The sequence below is a fragment of the Schistocerca americana genome, chromosome X, assembly GCF_021461395.2.
Source record: "Schistocerca americana isolate TAMUIC-IGC-003095 chromosome X, iqSchAmer2.1, whole genome shotgun sequence".
NCBI lineage: Eukaryota > Metazoa > Arthropoda > Insecta > Orthoptera > Acrididae > Schistocerca > Schistocerca americana.
Genome location: NC_060130.1, coordinates 460,616,267 through 460,636,780, shown reverse-complemented (window position 1 = coordinate 460,636,780; position 20,514 = coordinate 460,616,267).

Genomic DNA, 20,514 nt, shown 5'->3' with positions numbered 1-20,514 from the left:
TCGCAACGTTATGGGGATGGGGGTATTAGGGGAGAGTTGACGGTGGGGGTAGTATAACGTAGAGCTAATTCTGACTGGAGATTTTTCATCCATTTTCATAACATTTCTAGTTTCTTTTACTTTTCCGTTAGAGATCAGTTACCTACACCTTTCTTCGAGTCTTCTTTTTTGAGCAGTGTTCAATTGCCTGTAGGCATCTCATTTCTCCTGTTTGGTTTTGGATGCATCTCTCCGCTACAATCCTATGTCTGGCTCTTACGGAACGGAGCTGTGACGATAATTTTTTCGCAGGATTTTACTTGTGTTATCTTCTGCACTGTCTTTGTAGCGCCCTAAGCGACACATTTTATAATACAACGTAATGTTATTTGAAACGTCTTGGCCATATCTGTACTGATATTAGAGCCAATGTCGTAGTAGAATAAGACCTACTGTAATATAGTCTTATCGATACGGATTTTCGAGGGAATGCGGTCTTTCTCTCGAAATGACATGTTGTTAGATTTGCTTGCAAGATCTTGCAGTTATATTTTTCGGATTTTTTTTTACAACAGATGTGTGAAATTCCAGAGGTTTTTTTTCCCGAGCGTGCTAGACTATAAGGGACAGTAAAATGAAAACGAGACATGGAATAATAGCAAAGTGAACTGTTTAATATTTCAAAAGCAATCGCAATAACTGTTCATACATTTATTTTATTGTGAACTGAGAGGGTCAGTGCCTTCACGAAAAAATGTTTGCGGTTTCCAACGGAACCATGACTGTATCTAAGGCTACACCTTTTCATCCGATGCTATTCCACAGTCTCCATCTCTACTCACACGATTTCCATATTACTGGAGCACTACGGAGGACATTCGTGGCCGTCGATTTTCTTCGGACGAGAAGGTTCATGTCTGGGAACAATCAACGTTCCGTAAGCCACTGCAAATATTTTTCCATGAAGGCAATGACCGTCGTGTCTATGAGAGAGATAAATGTATTAACAGTTATGACGATTACTTCTGAAATAATAAACGGTTCAATAACATATTTCCATTCTGTGTCGTTTTCGTTCGACTGTCCCTTATATCATGTCAGTCTTCTGCTGTCTGAACCGAATACCACTACGTGCTTATGCTTTCTCTGTTCGAACCACATTAAGTGGTCAAACCGGATTGACTGCACTCGTGTCTAAACCATTGGTTTATTAATATGGGCTCATTAACTTTGTCATTATTGCTGTCTGTTAAAATGTGGCCCATATTTACATGTATTTTAGAACTCGTATGATATGGTTTAGAGTGCCCTTGTCGGAAATTATTTGTTCCTCAATCGAGTGATTTTGTGAATTCTATGAATTTAACGCGCATTTACAAATTATATTCTCGGTTCTGCTACGCTGAATCTCTGCTATGGTGAATACAGAATCGGGTCATGAATGCCTTTGCGAAACATTTTTAGTCTTCGTTCAAGGAAAGACAAAAAAACGAATTTTCAGCTTCGTATGGACGCAATGGAGTAGCTGTATATTCAATACTGTCCAAGATGTTTTGCAAATTAGTGCTGCTCTAGATACAATGTCGTGCTTATGGTTGTTGAGTCAGGTAATGTGAGAAACGTCCTATGTTTACACTATTATTTGTATCACTGGATGATTTCTTGTGGTCTGACCCAAGTATAGTCACTTGAAAATTGGTTCAAAGATGAAGCTGTGAAAGAAAATAAAGGTATTGTTTAATTCATCCAACCTGCAATATTGACCATGCTAGTAAACCCATAATAATAAAAGAGTAGGTTAGGCCAAACTACAGTTGCCTCCAGTTTTGATACTTTGTAGACTGACTATGTGGTTCGAACATACAAAGAAGAGTACATAGCAAACAAAAGGTATATTTAAGTCAGGAGAGAAAACGAGAGACGAACAGAAGATTAATTAAAAGTTAAAACAGACACAATGGATATCAGATTATCGAGTTTTATTAATACGTAGTTTGACATAAAATTACTTGCACCCAGAAGGAGCCGAATGGAAGTATTTTAAAACTCACGAGTGCAATAGATGCTCCTATGAGTCTACAGTGTAGTCATAAACAACTCTTGCTTATTACATGTCGGTGCTCTTTGAACAAATTGTTTTCATTCAGTTGCTAATAAGACAGCGGTTGAGTTGCCACAACTTGATACACTGGGGTTCTCCCTAAACAGCTGACTGCATATGGTCCAAACGTATACAGTTTATTATATAACTTTACCGTCTTCGGCATAAACGCTTAATAACACTGATAAATGATTTATAATTACGTAGAAACTCTTTATGTGACTAAAATTACAATACAATTGATCACTACAGCGTTTGATTTCAGTCACACCATACATTATACTTTTGTCCATTATTCGTTAGAGCAGAAGCTTTGCAAATATAAATTGCCTCACATCTTCGCACTTGATGAAAGAAACTCGGTACTTGTTATCCACTTTGTATCCTAGAATTATTTGAAACCAATCGAACTTTTGGGCGCATCATGGGACGTGTATGTTTTGCATTTTACAGGCATTACAATCTGCTGGGAGCAGTAATGAGGGAAGATGTCTACCATTGTTAAGAAGACTAACAGAGATTACGTCCCGATAAAACTGCCTATGAATGATACAGGGAGAAGGTAGCAGACTCGTCGTAAGCCGTCCCAAGTTATACCCAACAGTGCTGTCGTCTTCATGAAGATGAATTACGACTTCCCTAAGGCACGACTTCCCTAAGGCACAGTGAGACATACACGTAGGATGGAATTGATCTCTTCACGGCAACAGGAGATGGTGCAGAAAAACCTCGGCTGACACACTTACTTAACTGTAATGAATGCGAAGAGCATTATCTGTAGCTGTGAAGTAGAAAGCTGTACTTCTGGGTCACTATTATGTAAGACTTTGGAAGTCAACCATCAGCGTGTGTTAGACCTTAGATGCTAAACAAAATAAAATTTACTATCGGCGCTAGAAAAATCATCGCAGAAGGAAGAAGAATGTAGAATAAAAATGTTGTGTCGTCGGTTACAAATTATTGTAATTATACTCTATTTACGCTTACGATAAATAAAAGATATCAGAGTTCTATGTGCACTTATGCAATCTGCGGTACCTGATGATAACTATTGTTGAAGTCTAGATTTCCTTAGCCGGCCGCTGTGGCCGAGTGGTTCTAGGCGCTTCAGTCCGGTACCGCGCGGCTGCTACGGTCGCAGGTTCGAATCCTGCCTCGGGCATGGATGTGTGTGATGTCTTTAGGTTAGTTAGGTTTAAGTAGTTCTAAGTTCTAGGGGACAGATGACCTCAGATGTTAAGTCCCATAGTGCTCAGAGCCATTTGAACCATTTAGATTTCCTTACTTTGTTGTAAGGAACAACGTTTGCGTCAAATTTGCACAGTGTGACGATATAATGGGCACAAATAAGAAGTATGGCTCAACAAAATGAGTAAGGACAAATTAATCAAATCTCGATGTCATTCAGACTTTCAAGATCATTTGAAGCTGACTGAAAATTACACCACCGGTGTCAGTTGCTCAACAACAGCTACAGTGCTTATGACCAATTGCTATACTTTCTGAGTTACAGCTGAATAAAATTTCTGGTGTGTTTATATAAGAATATCACAAGAGAAAACTGAGAAAGTGCATAGAAATATTTTGGTGACAGTAAGTGAGGCACTGTTTTTGGTATTGTAATACGCATTCGAAATTTCTGGTAGATAGGCCTAGTACATTAATACCAAAACGTAACAAGCAGAAAACTGTTTACATTTGATTAATTATTAATTACTGGTATACAAATTTATTTCAGTGTAACTAAATCTGTAATATGGAAACAGGAACGATTTCCAGAGACTTCCATAATTAATATGATACTGATGCTAGATACTTTCGTTGGAAGAATGTAATGTTATACGTTATTTGGGAAAAATTCTTGTTTTATGAGAACGTGCTTAAGTTATTGTGAAGAAACTTCTTCAGTTAAAGATTTCTCTTTTTTTAACATTATTGTTACACTGGTTTGAGGTAGCTATTATAACTTTTTGTTGCAACGCAGTTTAGTATCCATGCAGGGTCTAAGACACTTTCATAATCTTTGTAGGTGTTAAATCTTACTTTCCGTGCTTCACTGTGATGCTTTTCTTTTTCTTTCTTGTTGTGCTATTTAGTCGGGAGACTGGTTTAATGCAGCTCTTTGGACTATTCTGTCCTGTGCAAGCCTCTTCATATCTCTTAATAACTACAGCTTCCTACATCCACGGGTATCTGGTTACTGTAGTCTAGACTGGTCTGACTCTACAGTTCTTACCTCCACACCTCTCTCCATTACCAAATAAACTACCCTAAAATTCCTGAGGGGTGCGCCCTGTCAGTCTATTCCTTCTTTTAGTTAAGGTAGGCACAAATTTCTTTTCTTCCCGATTCGATTCAGTACCTCTTCACTAGTTGTCTGATCTGTCCATTTAACCTCTAACCTAGCTCTTTATCATCTCATTTCAAAAGTATCTGTTCTCTTCTCGCCACTACTGTTAATCCTCCGTGTTTCACATAAACACAGGGCTACTTTCGTCACAAATGCTTTAAGAAAAGTCTCCTCAATCAATCCAATTAATATTCGTTAAAAAATTTTCAGAAAATCTTTTCTTGTTATAGCTTGTCTGAATTTGACAATCTCTGTACATTTCTTGTCGTCAGTTATTTTGCAACCCTAGCAGTAAAACTAGTATACTAGTTTCAGTGTTTCATTTTCTAATATAAGTCAACTGGTGTCCCCTGACTTAATTCGAGCGACCGAGCGAGGTGGCGCAGTGGTTAGCACACTGGACTCGCATTCGGGAGGACGACGGTTCAATCCCGTCTCCGGCCATCCTGATTTAGGTTTTCCGTGATTTCCCTAAATCGTTTCAGGCAAATGCCGGGATGGTTCCTTTGAAACGGCACGGCCGATTTCCTTCCCAATCCTTCCCTAACCCGAGCTTGCGCTCCGTCTCTAATGACCTCGTTGTCGACGGGACGTTAAACACTAACCACCACCACCACTTAATTCGACTATACTCCATTACTCTTGTTTCTCTTACGTTGACGTTCATTTTATGTTCTCATTTCGGAACGTTATCTAGTCAGTTCGAATGATCTTCAAGGTCATTTATCATCTCTGACAGAATTACAAAGTCGTCGGCAAACCTACAGGACTTTATTTATTCTTGAATTGGAATTCCTGCTCCAAATTTGTCATCGGTTTCTTATACTACTTGTCGTATGAATAGATTTAATGAAACTGAGTACAGTATGCAACCCTGTACCCTTCCTTTCTTAATTAAAGCCTCAATTTGATATCCTTCCTCTACTGAAACCTTAGTGCCCTTTAGGTACAAACAGTAGATAACCTTTTGTTCTCAGCATTTTGTGCCTGGTAACTTCAGAATTTCATACAGTGTATTTCTATCGCTATTGTTAAAATAAATAAACCTAAAATGATATCGACTTCACTGTCCATGGTGTATGAATAATAAGCAAGATACTCATGTAAAGATACGCATAATAAATTTCCTACACGTGTGTACACTTATAAGAGATAAATATGGTGTTCAGAAAGTTGCTGTCCATTTACAACGTATGTAGAAAAAGACGTCCACGACGTGGTATACAAGTATGATCCCGCTTAATTTTACTGGAAAAAACTTTCAGCTGATGTGACTGTGTTACGCTTCTCAAGCACGCAGTTACTTCGGTTTTAAAGTCAAAATGCATGCTTGGTCTATTGCTGTACACTACAGATTATGCAGCTCCCCTACGACACACACAGAAGAACTAAAACATTATTAACACTGCCCACTTCAAAATTAAATGCCGCCCGGTGGCGCTGAGAGCGAGTGATGCTGTCAGGAGAGTATATAAGTGGAGCAGAGACGAATGGCGAATCATTCTAGCAACAGTATGGGAAGCAAATAGGCAAATGTAGTAACATAAGCGATTATGGCCCGGCCCTGGAAACAATCATCTCGGAAAGGCCAAAGTTGGTCGACAGTTCCCTTGCTGATATCGTGAACATCTATGGAAAGTGGCTGAACGCAGGTGAAAGCACGAGAAGGTGACAAGGTGGTGGAAGTCCATGTGTCATCCCAGAACGTGGACGTCAATGCCTTGCGTTATCTTAAATCGGGACAGGCGGCAGTCTCTGGCAGATATGGCGGAAGAGTACAACGCTTGTGCGGGCACAAGTGTTTCTGAGCACACTGTTCGGCGCACACTGTTGAACATGGGGCTCCGTAGCAAACGACTCCTACGTGTTCCCATGTTGACCCAGAATCGTAGTCAGTTAAGACTGTAGTGGGCACGGGATCATCGAGATTCGACCGTGAATCAATGGAAACGTATCGTCTGGCCAGATGAACCACTGCTCCTGTTAAATCAGGTCGCCGGACGTCTCCGGATATTAAGTCATCCAGGAGAACGGATGTTCGAAAAATGCACTTAGCCACGAACGCAGGCTGATGGGGACAGTATTATGCTATAGAGGAAATTCAGCTGGTTTTCCACTTTTCCTGCGGTAGGGATGGAGGCACCAGGACAGCTGTGGAGCACGTGAACATTATAGCGGACCAGCTGTATCCCTTCTTGCTTGAAGTCCTCCCCAACCTCGATGGCACCTTCTAGTAGGACAACTGTCAGTCTCAAAAGGCCATAATCATGCTACGGTGGTTCGAGGAGCATTACAGTGAACCCACTTTGATGTCTATGCTACCAACTTCGCCAAATTTGAACCTATTTGGGAAGTCATCGGGAACCACCCCCACGCCCACAAAACACCTGTCCATAATTTACGGGCGTTGCGTGACCTGTGCGGAGGCTTTCGGTACCACATACCTTGAGTAACCTACCAAGGACTCGTCGAATCCACTGTGGTCGAGCAGTTCTAGGTGTTTCAGTCTGGAACCGCGCGACCGCTACGGTCGCAGGTTAGAATCCTGCCTCGGGCGTGGATGTGTGTGATGTCTGTACGTTAGTTAGGTTTAAGTAGTTTTAAGTTCTAGGGGACTGATGACCTCAAATGTTAAGTCCCATAGTGCTCAGAGACATTTGAACTTGTCGAATCCAAGTGACGCAAAACAGCTGCTGTATTGCTAATGCGAGAGAAGGAACAATAGGTTTGTAAGATGACATGTTGCCCAAAAAACCTTTCCAGAAGACGCATAGTGTTGTTAGCTGTGTGCGACGTAGCGCCATGTTGTTGAAACCATGAGTAGTTGATTTCGTCTTTCTTTAGCAGGCTAATGAAATCGTGGATCATTAAACAGTAACTTCATTTTCTTGGTTTCTTCAAAAAATAAATATCCAATAATGAATCATCTGGATATTGCAACCCACACTCCCATTTCCTGATCATGCAACGGCGTTTCAAGCGCAGTACGACGATTCTCCGTTGACCGTAATCTTGTATTTTGTGTGCTGACATGAACAGAGAGACAGAACCAGAACTCCTCTGTAAAATGGTATTCCCTTCAATAGAAAATCTAAACCACATGAAGTGAGGGACTACCTTTTCATGATCCACATCTTTCAATTCATGCACCTCTGTCACTTAACACAGGCACAACTTCAATGACTGTGCGGTCGGAAGTCTGATATCCATTTTTTTTCAACCCACTTACATCACTATTTGGCTAGGCTCTGCTGCATGTAGTCATACATACACAACTTCTGCTTATTTAGCTTAAATGGTCTTCCAGTTTGTTCGGCATCTAACACTGAGCTTATCTATCAAAATTTCTCGGATATTCGACGAACCGCATTACGATAACGTACAGCAGTTTCTGACAATTATTCAGCAGATGCCTTCTGCGCTAAATCTACGTCAACATCTACATCCATACTCCACAAGCCACCTGACGGTGTGTGGCGGAGGGTACTTTGAGTACCTCTATCGGTTCTCCCTTCTATTCCAGTTTCGTGTTGTTCGTGGAAAGACAGACTGTCGGTATGCCTCATGGTCTCTTCGCGAGATATACGTAGGAGGGAGCAATATACTGCTTGACTCTTCGGTGAAGGTATGTTTTCGAAACTCCAACAAAAGCCCGTACAGAGCTACTGAGCGTCTCTCTTGCAGAGTGTTCCACTGGAGTTTATCTATCATCTCCGCAACGCTTTCGCGATTACTAAATGATCCGATGGATCTTCTCCATATCTTCTATCAACCCTATCTGGTACGGATCCCACACCGGTGAGCAGTATTCACGCAGTGGGCGAACAAGTGTACTGTAACCTACTTCCTTTGTTTTGGGACTGCGTTTCCTTAGGATTCTTCCAATGAGTTTCAGTGTGGCATCTGCTTTACCGACGATTAATTTTATATGGTAATTCCATTTTAAATCACTCCTAATGCCTACTCCCAGATAATTTATGGGATTAACTACTTCTAGCTGCTGACCTGCTATATTGTAGCTAAATGATAAAGGAAATCTGTGTATTTATTGCCTTTTCGACACACTCGTTCAACAAGAAAAGTACATTCCTCAGCTGAAATCACCGTAATGTCAAAATAAATTGCACATTTAAACACAACACATCGCATTCAATAACTTTCATTCAGTGAACCAAACAGTTTAATTTTACGCAACAGTAAAACGAATTAAAAATTCTCGCGTGTTACTGTAAAGAGCTCCCCTTAGTTTACTACAGTTGATACCATACCACGGAGAAGATGTGTGTATTTAATTTCAACTATAAAAAATATTGAATAACTGGGAGTAGAATTTTCTCTGCAGTAAACAGACAGAAGTGCCGTAAACAGTAAAATAACCACACGGTAACTTCAAAGAAAAGTATTTCCTATGAAAGTAAGTGGTAGAAAATTTGCGAAAAAAGTATCCCCTGCTGATGTAAACAGTTTTCACCTATTCCTTCCATGTCTAACTAAGGTTTTCCATGACAGTTTTAAAAGCCTTACAAATCTTCATGTTGATGGAAGCGTATTAGTCAAGCATAGTTTTATTAAATTACGAAGATTTTACGAAAGCGAATGTTACTTTTTACATTTACACTTCCAAACTTTCCATATATGTGTTGGTCTTGTCTTTATCAACTTCCAATAGCAAAGGTAATGAATAAGTAACGATTTAACAACCATTTCCCAAATTCCCGTCTACAAATAATTAAAACTTCCCATCTCATAATTCAGTTTCGGGGGAAACTTGAAGACCTTCATCGGCATTAAAAGATAAGGCAACTAATTACAGTACATAATGCAAACAAATATTAATCTGAAGCTACAGCCTGTAATTTTAGCGTTGACGGAAAAGTTAGTATCTGACGGTAAATCATTTGGAAATCTGCAGTTAATCATCAACGAACTCCAGTAAACTTTAAGGGAAGTAAGAAAATTAAGATAAGAAAAATAGTTTGGACGCTAAATTGTTAATGTTATCGTAAATCTGCTCCTCACCTTGAATACTCCTGTCGTTTCCCTATTCCTTTACATTTCATTGCCATAAATGAAAATAGACCATTTTCTCTCTTTCATCTTCTTACGTGGCTATTCACCTTATTATGTGGTTTTATAGAGATGTTTTTAAAGTATAGGTTTTTTGTTTTTTTGTGATTTACGTATGTAACAGGCTCGTACTTTTCCCCTAGGAGGTTCAGATAGGGACACAACGCTATGTGATCAGAAGGTAAATCTATTCACTTTTACTTTTTACTCCTTTAGTTAGTGACACAGAGTGATAATTTACTTTCGGATGACCTGGTAGTTTCTGGAATCTCAGGTTCTCTTACAGTTTTATTTCCGCTCAGTCCACTATTGCCCGCATCTCGTGGTCGTGCGTTAGCGTTCTCGCTTCCCACGCCCGGGTTCCCGGGTTCGATTCCCGGCGGGGTCAGGGATTTTCTCTGCCTCGTGATGGCTGGGTGTTATGTGCTGTCCTTAGGTTAGTTAGGTTTAAGTAGTTCTAAGATCTATGGGACTGATGACCATAGATGTTAAGTCCCATAGTGCTCAGAGCCATTTGAACCAAGTCCACTATTCCAAAATCAAGATCTATTTTCACATACCTAAAATGTTTCTGCGACAGATGTTAGTAAACGTTAGAACTATTCACTCCCTCTGTACCCCTAAACAGCTTCATATCTACTTATAAACGTGTAAATACACATATAAAGCAAATCATTTAGTACGTGTTTCTGTCTGCATCCCCTGCCTTGCAATTTAATTGGTAGCTGTTTTCTAATTTCGAGAGGATGCTAGAAGTTATTTCTTCAAATTTACGATACGTGGCAGACGATTCGACGGATCTTTCATGAGAGATCAGTAGCAGAAGATTTCAAAATGGCTTCCAGAAGGCTTATTTATTTTCAAATATTCGTTATACTTAACTGCATATGTGGCAGCTTGTTAAAAGACCCTTGATATTAAAGCTGTTAGTACCATAGCTACATTCCTTATCGAACTACGTGTTTTCTTTTATTCACATTTCAGTGTATTCTTCATGTGACAGGACATTACTGCAAATACTTTTATCAAATTTCTCATGTAGAGCCTCGACGTTCTAATGAAACAGTAGGAGTCAGAGGAGAATGTGGTACGAATATGTACAACGGTAGTCAGCGAATCGCCTTAACGCCTTTAGTTTCCCATTAACATGTTTATATTTGCCGCATAAGCTCAGCTAGTATTGTTAAGAACTACAATAGTCTTGCAGTACTCATGTCAGCAAAGAAAAATTCGTGAAGTGTGTTTTGAACTACTGAGATAGGGAAAATTGCGGAATTAATGAAACTTAACAATGGTGCAAGAAATAATTATTATCCGTCCGTCCGTTGAGTGTGACGTTTTCAGTGTTACGTAGTACAAGGAGCAATGAGTCATCTGAGTCATTGCAACTGTCGCACGATCTCTTGAACTGTAATTACAGATATTTTCGATGATAAACGTGAAAGGTGGTTTAAGCACAATCGCCTCATATGCAAATTGTTTTTTAACTGTTACAATGTACGATATTTTATATTATAGTGTTATGGCCCACACTTATTTTGTCAAAATATTTTGCTTGCGATTCTAATTTAATTCAGTGCACACTGATACATTAGAACGGTTAATTTGTATTTGATAACTTTATGCTCAGTAGGTTTAATTCATTCACTGAACTGTGCGCAAGGCTGCTTACTGGCAGACATTAAAACATACTACAGTGTAACCTGGGAAGAGATGTTTCATGAAACGATGGTGTATCAGGCAATGATACATTAACGCTGCTAAGTACGTATATTGAAACACTACAATTATGCTGAATATCATGACAATATCCTTACATTCGAGTGACTAACAGCAAAAACAATATTTCTCGACTGCTCACAGATCAAGATTCTCCCAGGGGTCGCTATATACAAATGTTATGAAGGACGACAAGGGGTTGTGTAGAGCGTGACGAGGCTTACCAACAGCTGATAAGTTCCGCCGTGTCGAGGTGAGCCCCGGGCTCGTGTAATTCTACTTCTATCTGCGCTCGACCTCGGACCATTGTGATGACCGTGAGGCGATCAGCATCACAGTCTGACAGCGTCAGTCGTTGACAAGGCTGCAAGTACCAGCGGCTGGTCATGCATTCCCAAGCGCTCTCCTCCAAAGCTTCAACCGAACTCCCATTTCATTAATGATTTTACAATAGCATCTTTTACAACGCATAATTTTATGGTGTATAACAGCGTAGTTTCTATTGGAGACCGTATGTTTCATTACATAGTTAATTTTTCAGTAAAATGTGACTTCCTGCATATTGCTTCTTTACTGCAAATAGACTGTTATCACAATCTCTTATCTTCTAGTTCCTTGAAAGCAACCCTTCCGCTGCCAAAGTGTATCAATCAGGCTTCAAGACGTAAGGAGTTTCTGATATATAATGTACAATATAAAACAATAATCTAAAAATATATTACCGTAAAAATAAGTCAGCAAATTAAATACTAAACAACTTCCATCTTAGAAATAATTCCTTTCTAGTCTTTTGGCGTGCAAACGTCTATTCGCTCTTCGATCGAACTTTATTATGCGACTGAATACCTAATCGCTAATAACTACGAGATTAATAATACGTAAACAGAGACTGAGCTCAGGATTGTGTCTGTGCGCGTTTGCCGCGCAGTGTTTGTCTGGCCTGTGACGTCATCGTATCAGTGTAGTCGCATGCATGTACTTGTTACATATTAGCTGTGTGTGAAGATGTAAAAGTGTGTCGCGCAAGCCGGCCGGAGTGGCCGAGCGGTTCTAGGCGCTACAGTTTGGAACCGCGCGACCGCTACGGTCGCATGTTCGAATCCTGCTTCGGGCATGGATGTGTGTGATGTCCTTAGGTTAGTTAGGTTTAAGTGGTTCTAAGTTCTAGGGGACTGATGACCGCAGCAGTTAAGTCCCATATTCAAAAATGGTTCAAATGGCTCTGAGCACTATGGGACTCAACTGCTGAGGTCATTAGTCCCCTAGAACTTAGAACTAGTTAAACATAACTAACCTAAGGACATCACAAACATCCATGCCCGAGGCAGGATTCGAACCTGCGGCCGTAGCGGTCCCGTGGTTCCAGACTGCAGCGCCTTTAACCGCACGGCCACTTCGGCCGGCTAAGTCCCATATTGCTCAGAGCCATGTGTAGCGCAGAAAAGTGTTTATCCAACACATTCGGGTGTCATTTTGAAGACCTTCCGAAGCACTTCTAGGAATCGAAGTGAGACAATAAAAATATTCTCCTGAATACACGTGAAAATCATTATTGAATTAAAAATTACAAAATAATTGAAAATTTCGTTTCATATGAGTCGTAAATCTCGGAATCATCGAAAACACAGATCATATGAAAACTGTAGTCGAAAGAAATCCACATTGTCTAAAAATTCGAGTTCCGTGTGAATGAGAGAGCAACGGATGCGTCGAAAAGAACTGAATAAAGAGCACAAAGCGATTATGTAGCTAGCCCATCAGCGCCAGTCGAAAATTGTGATTTATTTCTTCAGTAGCCAGTATATTACTCTGTGTAACCATTGTATCAAATAGATTAATAATTAAATTACATATTAATACGAAATACTTCTTCTGATTTTGTCCCTATGTTTTCACGAAAAACCTATGGCGTGGAGCCGAAATCCACACACAACTTCCTTTCTTTTGTTCCCTTCTCGCTGTTGTATTCCACCTTACATGTATGGTCTTCTTAGCCACACAGGAAGTGGAATCCAGGAGACTGAGAGCAATGTACAGATGGGCTGAAGTCTGCTTTTACCAAGAATTTGTCGGGTATGGGCTTCTCTTCTTAAATGTTCTGCACGTAGCACCCCAGGGTACGTCTTGCGACCATATCTTTCGAAAACTGTCATGAGAGCATAACCGCAGCTCCATGACGTTTCGTGAGAGGTCCTCACTGCAGAAGTACCATGTGACGACAGTACTCAAGCAGCGTCTTCGTCTACTTGATGTTCTTCTATTGGGTCAACTTGCAGCGCTCGTGATAATGTCGCCGTGACCAGCTCCTGCGAGGCGACTGCCTCAGTTTTAGTTGTGGCTGCTCAAACTCTTCTTTCCTACTGATAGCATTCTAATTCGTTCAAGGAAACCTTACATGTTATTTTTTTATGTTTGTGCCAGAGCCCATTTTGTCTCAACTTTACAGAGACTGTATTACTGAGGGAGAAATTCCTGTCACAATTGACTCTTTGTTGCACATGATCGGTACTCCATTTTATAATACCCAAATCTATTACTATGTCATCGGTTTATTCTTTTCAGATAGCTCTAATGTATTCCTCTGGCTGCCAGAAGTAAATTATACCCGTTGAGGGTTCCATATATCTTAAACTACTTCGCGTTTAGGAGCTGGCTATAAACAAGTATTACTGTTGTCACTGTGCCTCAGGAATGCTGTCGCCCCTGCAAAATTGTGATTTGATCTCTTGTTTGGTTGTAGCAAATTGTCATATGATTTTTTTCGTCCTTCGGACGTCTCCCTTCAGGCAGCACTCTGTACTCATCTTCCAGACTTCCAGATATGTTGGCTGTTGTCGCACAATAACCAGGACGCCTACAGCTGGTCTAGTCGCTTAAGCTCCTGTGAAACGAAGGGTCGTGCTTCGTTTCATACGTAACAGGATTTTCACTGCTCTCACCATTAGCAGCCTATGGACACACATGATAGCTTCATAATCTGCAATATCTACCAGGACAGCCTTTTGATTCATTCTGGCGCTTTGTCACGGGAGTCCAAAGCTATTCTGTTTGACATCCAGTAGTTTGTTCATTACGTTAAGGCCTTTCGGCACACATGACAGATGCAGAAGGAGATATTTGGTTCCTTATCTTAAAACTGCCCCAGAATTAGAGGTGCTCCTGGTCCTCCTGCCTTTGTAGTTATCGTTCATTTATTTTTATTGTAGGGTTTCTGCTTCTTGAGAGCTTTATCTATAAGCACTTGGTAAATTCTCATGTGTGCAGCCGCATGGAGTCTATTGTCCGTTCGCTATTCTTGCAGCGTTTGTAGATATGTGTTCGTAGTTGTCATGTAGTTTACGTTTTGAATCTCCTTCTGCCACCAGTAGCAGGTCGTCTACTTACGGAATTCAGCTGAGCCCTCAGTTGATCTGCATTAGTTACGCAACGGATCTGACTGAGTCAGTTAACTGAAATGTGTAGCGCCTAGAACAGAATTCCAGGTACCGCTATTTCCGTAATTAACTGTTAACTAACTTCATGAAAGGGGGTTTACTAACTACAAATCAAGACCTTGACTCAAGTAAATCCCAATATTTGTTACAATTATTAGTTTACGCAATTCTGCAAAAGAAGGCACAAGATTTCTGACGGGCACACAGCAAAATCAACAAAAATGAAACTAAGTTATAATAAGCGACGGTAAGGTTGACAGGGCAACGGCGTTTGTGTAACTTAATTTCCTAACGAATTAAAATCGCGCAACAGAACTGCGAAATGAAACCAGTGATTGAAAAGTCGTGGTGGAAAGAGGACATGAGATCAGATGCAACTTACTTCTACGCCCAATCATGAAAATCGTACTTGAACTTACTGAGACGTTAAGCTTGACGCTTTTCAAGTGAATCGAAGGAAACACCGCAAAAGACAGGATCACAAAAAAATTGTTCAAATAGCTCTGGGCACTATGGGACTCAACATCTGTGGACATCAGTCCCCTAGACTTAGAACTACTTAAACCTGACTAACGTAAGGACATCACACACATCCATGCGCGAGGTAGGATACGAACCTGCGAACGTAGCAGCAGCGCGGTTCCGGACTGAAGCGCTTTGAACCGCTCGGCCACCGCGGCCGGCACAGGATCACAAACGGAGCATTGTGGTCGTGTTTACCAGGCACTTCCCTTTGGCTCTTCTGCCACAAGAGTAATCTCTAGACAGTTATAGACATCCGATTTCTTTAGTCCTGAGAATGAGGTGGGCAACCACTAATTATCAGTTGCCACCATCCAGATTCCTCTCTACTGCAGGCGATCGGAATTTCCTTATGTAATTATCATGTACTTAAGGCTACGGGAAAGTTGTTTCCACCACAGTCACGTTCCAGTCGATTCACATCTTTGGTATAGTTGTCCCGATGATCCACTGTCGTTCTCCATGTTTCTTTTGTCCAAATGTATGACCTAGGGTTTCAGAGCTTGGAGAGCAGTCTGCTGACAAACAGCTGACACAAAGTTCAGAGGAAGACGTTTTCTCGTTGCGATGCTATGGCTTCGTATCACACAAACTGCCCTTGTAGAAATAAATTGCATGAAGTGCTCACACCAATGACTGGAATCAAATGGAAATGAGACAGAATCATCCACGTAGTAAATCACCTCACTTCTAGCTTTACCACCACATGAACTCATACATGCGGTGGGAGCGCGGTATTACTACAGTATATCCCTTTTATTTGTCATCCGAACAATTTCCTTAACGATTTGTCACTATATTACATTAAATGACGTATTCCAGTTATTGCATCATCCGTACGCTTTGCTGTCTAAATAGCGATACACATGTAAAGATCGGCCAATGTAAAACGCAAGTATTTCTGCTGTTGTCTTTATACCACGAAAATGTTTCAGCGTACTTGCGTCCACACCAATGGATGAATTTTTCTATTGAGCTGAGATTTTCCTCCAGAAATTTCTAAAAAGCGCACATGTTTGGGCTTAAAACTATGACGTAGCATTTTTGAAATTTGTATTAGAAGGTCCCCCACAATTCAGGTTATTGGAAACTATGTAACAGAAATTAAATCTGAAAATTTTTATATATTCCATATTCAGGACCAAATACATTGGTTGTCGTCATAAAAGGAATCTCTAACAAAATTTCAGCAATGTTAATAAAGAGTGTGCTCTCATGAGGATGTAGCACCGTTGCATCATATTTATGTCGTACAAAAAGAAGAATAATTAATTTTAATTACCAAATGCAGTCCATATTTTTAAACTGATATTCTCATGCTCAAGTTTTATGTTACTGCCTGAGCCAAAATTATTTGGTCATTGGAATGTGATATTTTGTGAAAATGTATGGGCATACATAACAGTCGTTGCGTTATCAGACAGAGTATTCAAACAAGAGATTTAGTGCAATGATTCGAAAGGAAATGTCTCTTGACGGTGTCAGTTGCCGTACGCAACGGATTCAGTGATGAGAAAACTAGCTGCGCTATCGGGTTAGCGGAACCGGGAGGAAACGGCGCCCCCAAGCAGCCGCCTATAAATCACAAGCTGCTGGCCATATAAACGCGGTGGCTGTTAACGCCAGATCAGATGATAATGGTAACTTGTTTTGATGTCATACTGCTCGCTATCCACGTAATATCGACCTAAGCCTGCCGATGGACTCAGATTTGGAAAGTGTTCTTTTACATGACGTCTCGTTCATGCCTCGTCTTTACCGTATGGGCTCTGTAAAACGTCTCTATTTACCAGTAGGTGTGCATGTTGGCAATAGATGATATAAAGTGTAGTTTTTAGGAACTACAACACTTGCTTTCTCTTTGAACGGACCAGACTGCTCATACTAGTTTGAGGCTCTGGTCTCTTATTCTGGATATTCAGCTTCCTGTATGACCATCTATATTTCGATTTTCGGTAGTTTCTCCAAACCACTTCAGATGTATATCCTTCCCCACCCTGGTCCATGCGAGCCCGTCAACAGTCTCTAAAGACCAAGCTGTTGACGAGACACAAAACTCTCTTCCATTCCTTCCAAACTTCCTTCCTTTTTTCTTTATGTTCTTTCCAATAAAATTATTATTTGATGTGTGCATTGCAGTTGACACTGTTTCATTTTAACTTGCCTCCCTCTAATATGGCACAAACGTCACAACGATTTAGTCTTTTCTTCCAATGAGACATTTGAAGAAATGGTCTTCCAATTTCTTGCATCATAACATTATTTTTTTTTTAGTTGAGCGCCGATAATACTTCTGGTTTCCCAGCCCAACGAGTTAGAAATCCCTCCAGAACGCATGGACGTAGACGACAGGCGTTAGGCGGCGCTCCTAACATTTGCGATCGCTGCTGTCGCCTCCTCAGCACTAGGCGCTGGCACCTTCCACGTGCCAGGTAATCGGCAACCGCTGCAGCTCTGTAAAGCTAACAGTGCAGAGGCCCGGAGCTTTCAGGGTCTCTATGACGAAGTGGATGCCCTGCGCGACACCTCACTGGCTTCCAATCCATTCGCACCATGACTCCCCGGCACTGTCACCGCCACCCTGTTTCTCTCACCATAGTTGAGAATTCAGATTCATACCATGGCTAACGATAGCCCTGTTACGGCCATTAATGAACTGTTAGCCTTGATACGACCTTTCAGTATGTGTCGACCATAATACGACCACCAGTACCAGTAACTATGTGATTGTGTTACCTTATTTTGTTTGCTACCTAGAACTTCCATTGTCGGTACTTCAAGACCCACCGCCACACCTTCAACGTGGACTCCAGTGATATCACTGGAATGGCATCATTGTAGGCCAGAAGAATTTTACGGATATTCCAAGACAGTAGCACCGAGATCTACCGGTGACGCTGTACCTCATCCAAACACGACACAAGAAGCCCATAGCTCAGTCGTGCTCCGACTGCACTCACGTAATTTTCACTGTACTAAACGTTGCTTCGTTCTTGACCTGTCACTCTGTCGTGTTGAATTCGATGTTCGTGCATCACTGCTGTTGTCTATCGGTGGTTTTCGGCGACTCGCCGTCAACGCTCTCGGCCTCTCGGTGAGTGCCTTCTGGTCATGTCTGATTCCGGCTACTGCACTACTCTTTAAATATCGTCTGACATGAAACAGAATAAATATTCTATAAAATCTCTTTAGAATTCTTACAGTTCCTGTAAGATCATTATCTTGTTACTTTTCTGTTTATTTCCACAGAATAAAGTCACGGTTCCACATCAGCGTTAATTTATTTTGTCGAAAACTTTCAGCGTTTTCAGACTCGTCTTTTCAGTCTTTCATGTTCACAAAATACTTGTTTCTGGTAAAATAGTATACTGCTGTCACTGTACTTCTATAGCGTAAATGATATATGAGCAAGGCCATAAAATTTTTCACCTCTCGGAAAATCTTGTTTCGATACCTCAAACTTTGACGGACGGCATCGTTCTGTTGTAGACCTACCCACATGCTCCAAGTTTGTTCTGACTACGCTGCACAAATTTCTCTGGAAAGCCCTTTCACATTCTTTACTCAGTCCCGATGTCTTCCCATGCGATTTCTATAATTTAGAAGCGGATGAAGAGGTGCACGTCTGCGTACTATCGTTTTTCCGTAGGCAGCCGCAAATATTATTCCGTGAAGGCACTGGCTGTCTAGTCTCACAGGGGGATAAACATAATGACACTTATGGCAATTACTTTTGACATCATAAATAGTACACTTACTCTTTTTCTGTCTGTCTCGTTTTCATATGACTGCCCCTTATGGTATTACAGTACAAATATTAATAACAAAATACCATCAAAAATTAATTTTAATTGCCTTCTGTGGAGGCACTCTTAATGGAGTGTACAGAAGTAGTTGACGACTAGAAAGATCATTAATTTAGTCCTAAATTACATCACATTCCTCGCATGGAACTTAATATGCTCTTGCATGTTGTTAATTACACATGTGGCCCTGAAAGTGGGCGTGCTGAAAAGTAATGGCTCCGAATTTGTTAGGTGAAAACTCCTAAAGGTTTTTAAATAAAACGAACGATATTAACATTCTACATCTTTATTCTTCACGTTTACATATTTATTTTTCAGCATAGTCACACTGGCGAGGCCCTCATTTCTCCCCACCAGAGACCAGTTTGTTGATACCGTCACTGTGGATCGTTTAACTCTGTTAACGGAGCCTCAACCGCAGCTCGCACCGCTTCATGACTATCAAAGTGAAGTCCTCCAAGGTGTTCCTTAAGTGTTGGAAATAGGTGAAAGTCAGTTATGTCCAAGTCGGAACCCAATGGAGGGTGTCCGATAATGGTAAAACCAAGTCTTTGGGTTGCTGCAGATGTCACTGAGCAGGTGTGTAGTCTGGCACTGTAATGCTAAAGGAGAGGGTGCTCCATGGGTTGACGAATTTTTCGAATTCGATAGTCGACTGCAGCACGCTGTTTCTCAGCACTGGCATAGTTACGATACTCACCGCCGTGGTACATGCTACAATTCGGCGCCCTCAAGCGGCAAACAGATGAAAATATGTAGGCGTGAGGAATAAAAATACAGGATGTTAGTAACGTTCGTTTTATTTAAAAAAGGCTTAAGAATTTATGCGTGAAAAAAATCGAAGGTATTAGTTTTCTGTACACGCTCTTAACAGATTCCGTCCTGTGCTAATGTTAAGGCATGGATCTCATTGTCGTAGTTGATTTTCTTCCTAGTATTGTAACCATGCTTTGAGATATTTTAGTCTCAGATGGCACTAACGCAAAGCGCTCTTGAGAAACAATTGTAAGAATACGAACTTTGTGAAGTGGTCCCTGCAGAATGTTGTAAAAATAACACGAGTTAAGAAACCAAATGTAGGAAAAGAACATTTCAGGCGGTGAAAGGTCACCTATGAGTTATGCGTATGATGCAGACGTCTGTAAGCTGTTTAATTTGTTGCATCGACGTTGGAGGTGCTACCTTGAATGTACAAACAATTGTTAGTGATGTGTCCATGGTAAATTTTTAGTCTTTAGTATTACATGAAGTCGTTCTTGTATGAAAATCGCGTAGGAAGTGCAAAGGAAGCGGTGGTTAGTGACATAGTAGTTTAAAGCACTGTGCAACACATATTAGCGTTATTTCATAGACAGAGACAAATTTAATGTTTGGTTGTTATGTATGTATTAAGAGTGGCAGTCATCGTTTTGCTCGGCTGCTACGCACTTAATGTGTTGTAACGACGTACAAATTGTTTTGTGACCAAACAATTAAGTATTCATTTGCCATTGCTAATTCTTTGTCTCAAGAGTTATCAGATTTAAAGATAAAAAT